This window comes from Eurypyga helias, unplaced genomic scaffold (assembly GCF_000690775.1).
Source record: "Eurypyga helias isolate BGI_N326 unplaced genomic scaffold, ASM69077v1 scaffold23370, whole genome shotgun sequence".
In the NCBI taxonomy this organism is placed as follows: Eukaryota; Metazoa; Chordata; class Aves; order Eurypygiformes; family Eurypygidae; genus Eurypyga; species Eurypyga helias.
In genome coordinates, this window is record NW_010227950.1 from 22,343 (window position 1) to 26,354 (window position 4,012).

At 54.2% G+C, this 4,012-nt stretch overlaps 1 protein-coding gene across 1 annotated transcript in view; it reads left to right on the plus strand.

The window, feature by feature from the left end:
* Nucleotides 1-4,012, plus strand: part of LOC104514356 (NEDD4-like E3 ubiquitin-protein ligase WWP2) — a gene marked incomplete at its 3' end in the record, with an annotated part of 26,235 nt that overhangs the window by 19,863 nt on the left and 2,360 nt on the right. The gene's annotated exons all lie outside the window — the stretch shown is intronic.

The window sequence follows — 4,012 nt, forward strand, 5'->3', positions numbered from 1 at the left end:
AGGGCGTGTTTCCTTGTGAAGCCGGGGAGCGTGTGTGGCACAGGAGCAGCCGGTCGCAGCGCTCGAGGCCTTTGGCACAGGGTCCTGGTTCTCACATAGGGGTTTCCGAGCCGACCGATAGCAAAAAGGAGGAGGACGCGAGAGCCGCTGGCTCCTGCATCTGGTTCCTATCAGTGATGATCCCACGTGGGGGACAGGCGGCCGTTAGCACGGTGTGTACACACAGCGCCGTCTCGCCCATACAAAGAGGCACATTATGCTGCCTGGCAGAAGGCACGGGGCTGTGGTTTCTTACATAAGGAGGGCGTTTTGTTTGGACTGCAGGGTTGCCTCAGCACTGCCACTTCGCACCGTCCGTGGCTCCCTGTATCCGCTGCCGTCGCAAGCCTTGCGGGCAGTCGGAGGGGAGCTCGCGGGGGCTGACACGTCGCCTGCTGCGTGCTTGCAGCACGGGTGCATGTGGGCGAGAGCTCCCAGCATCTGGTGCTGGCTAAACCCCTGATCTTCCTTGGTGGTGGCGAGGTGGCAGCGGGCACCGGGGAGGAATCCTGGCTGGATCTGGGCTCCCCAGAGGAAGAGCCCTTTGTCCTGTGTCTCCCTGAGCCTTGGGATGGCAGGCACGATGCAGGGAAGCTCGTAAAGACTGAAGCCTGCGAGGAGCTGAGCGTGGTGATCTGAACAAGGATGGGTTGCCCCCAGTGCCCTGTCTCTCATGCCACCGCTGTGTGTCAGCAGTAATAAGTTCATCACAGCTTGCTGTGCAACGGCGGTGATTTGCTGTTCGTAGGGCGAGGCAGCCCTCAGCAAATTTACTTTTCAGTTCACCAGGGAGCATGTGAGCTTGTCACCTGTTTGTACAGGGTGTGAGACAGGAGCAGAGGACATCAGTCAGTAGCTGCCACCACCCACAGCTCTCCCCGGTCCTGCTTGGCTCTTAGCAGTCGCGAGGGCACCCAGAAGACTATCTGAGGGATTCAGAAACCCTCTGCCATGGAGGAGTTCTCATCGTGGCCTTTCTGGTCTCTACAAGCCACAGAAATGGTACCAGGGAGGCTTGGGAGCCTCTTGTCAAAAAGGACTTCCAGGTCCTCAGAGCTGAATTGATCAGAGAACCTGTTGTCAGTGAGTCTGGAGGATCTGTCCCCTGTGGTAACGAGTGCTGGCACCAGTGGTTATGGGTGCACAGGGCTGAGGTCCCCTTCATCTCTGAGGCACCACATGTCAGCGTGCGCAGTGTGGGTGGGACATCTGGCTGGGGTTGTCCTCACTGTGAGTGGGGGTGCAGTTGCTAGATTCACCCAAAGGAGGCTGTTATATACAACTGGCCTTGGAAAGATGATGCTCAAAGGGTTTTGTGGGATGCTGACTCCTGCAAAGTCTCGTGAGCAGAGTTGTGCTTTGGAGTTATGTTTGCACATAGCGTTCCTCCACCTGAGCCTTGTGCCAGGTCCGTATCTGGTGATGATCCAAAGTGCCTGCGCTGTGAGTCTAGGAAGGGGCTTCCCAAGCTCTGCCTGCAGTGGGAGTTCTCCAGCCAGTGGCACTTCCACAGCCCTGCCTTCGTGAAGGTGCTTGGGGACCTCCTGCCATCCATCTCATGCCGTGGACATGCTTGTGTCTTCAAGAACACAAGTGCTGATTTTCTCTTTAGAGATTTCCATATTTTTTTAGCTGTCCCGGTGCTTTTATGCTTGTAAAGCAGTAAGTTCATCGTTAGGGAACAGGAAACTAAAGGCATTTCCGCTCTGACAATGCCCAGCGCTGCCATGGGGTAACCCAGGAAAGGGGTGACCGTGGTGTGGAGAGACGATGACCTCCTGATGCCACATCAGTGCCGGGTAGTGCCGGCTCTGCTCTCGCATGGCTACTCCTTTGGGCAGTGTTATGCTTGGCAGCCCCTCGCTGTCAGAGGTCTACAGGCACAGCAGGTCGTTTGGACTCTTTTCATCCGAGAGAACCACTGGAGTCCCCAAATCTGTTCTAGGGATGAGAAGGATCCAGTGCTGCTGACCGATAGGAACATCTGCAGATGTTACCTGGTCTCTGCAGGCACATTCACTTGACAGTGCTTTTGGGAAGCCCCAAGGACCCAAGCCAACAGCTCTGATTTGGGTTAGACAATCTCGTGGACATGCTTGTGTCTTCAAGAAATCCCCACTGTGCTGATTTTCTCTTTAGAGATTTCCATATTTTTTTAGCTGTCCCGGTGCTTTTATGCTCGTAAAGCACTAAGTTCATTGTTAGGGAACAGGAAACTAAAGGCATTTCCGCTCTGACAATGCCCAGCGCTGCCATGGGGTAACCCAGGAAAGGGGTGACCGTGGTGTGGAGAGACGATGACCTCCTGATGCCACATCAGTGCCGGGTAGTGCCGGCTCTGCTCTCGCATGGCTACTCCTTTGGGCAGTGTTATGCTTGGCAGCCCCTCGCTGTCAGAGGTCTACAGGCACAGCAGGTCCTGCTTTGGACTCTTTCCATCAGAGAGAACCACTGGAGTCCCCAAATCTGTTCTAGGGATGAGAAGGATCCAGTGCTGCTGACCGATAGGAACATCTGCAGATGTTACCTGGTCTCTGCAGGCACATTCACTTGACAGTGCTTTTGGGAAGCCCCAAGGAGCCAAGTCAACAGCTCTGATTTGGGTTAGACAATCTCTTAGCTAAATCCTGTGCCTGGCATTCACGTTCCCTTCCTGCTTTCGAGGCGCTGACTTACCTCGGAGAGCAAGCTTGCCTTCTGCCCAGGGCAGAGGGTTTTCCAGCTGCCCACCTGGTTGCTGGACCAGCTGGCAGCACACTGCCAGGGCTTGGAAACACGGCTGAAGCTCTCCCTGTTTCTGCCTTCCCACCTCTTTTGAGAGCAGCGTCAAGGCTGTGATGTGTTCGGCCTGCGGTTGCTGCAGGCGTGTGGCTGTGGTCGAGATCACTGATCGGTGGCTTCTGCCCCCTGGGGAGGTGTGAGAAGGGGAGCAGGGATGATGGGAGCCCAGGCGATGGGACATCAGTGCTTAGAGCATCTCCTTCACAAGGGCTGCTTGCTTTCAGCAAGCCCGGATTTGTTCCCTTTCTGTCACAACAGAAGTTGGTATAATAATTTCCTAGAGCTTTTTGCGATGATTAATTGAGACTGAAGATTGAATCGGGAGGGAGACGTGGGAGCAGAAGCGTGGCAGGGGAACACTTGATCTGTCAGCAGCTGGCTCGCCCCTCTCTGTTGCAGTGTAAAAGCTGACAGGAAAGCATGGTGCTCCACGGAGCTCTTACCTTTGCCAGGGCACACGCTTTCATGAATGAATTAAGGCAAAGAATGCTTTCCAGTGCAGCTGTGTAAAGCCAGGCCTCCCTATCGCACCGGCTCCCCTCAGGGGCCAGCTCCCAACCCAGTGCCCTGTGGCCCTGTGATGTATTTAAGCAGTAGCTGTCAGCAGTGAGCAGGAGGGCTGCCAAGGAGAAAATTCAGCCCCAGCCCAAACTCAAAGGCTCCCCTTTAAAGTTGTATTAAGAGAAACCAAACAAAAACTACATCAAAAACTTACAGGGCATGAAAATGACCCTGTGTGAAATCTTAAACGTTGACCCTCCTGGTTTCTGGAGGAAATTAGGAATTTATGCTCCGAATTACGCCTGTTTTCAGAAAGCAGCCTGCTGCAGCACCTCTTGGGTAGTCCTGAGCTCCTAAGCTAAACAACCCCCGCATAGACCTGCTGTCATTCTTTATTTTAAACAAAGGTTAGAGCGCTGTAGCTAAGCAATGCGAGGAGGTGGGTTTGCTAATTCGCCAGATGCAGCTCTGTGGACATTCCTGGTAATAAGGTGATTATTAATTATTCACAGCTCACTGATCCGTGGGGGAGGCTGGGCCGCACAGCTGCAGTCTGAGTGTACACACACACACATGCAAACAGTTTTCCTAGGGAGGGTGTTAGGGCATGATTTAAAGTAGAACGAAGGTGCTTGCGAAGTCTCTTGGTCTGATGTGTAGCAAGGCTCCAGCCCTCGCCTTCCTGCCCGCT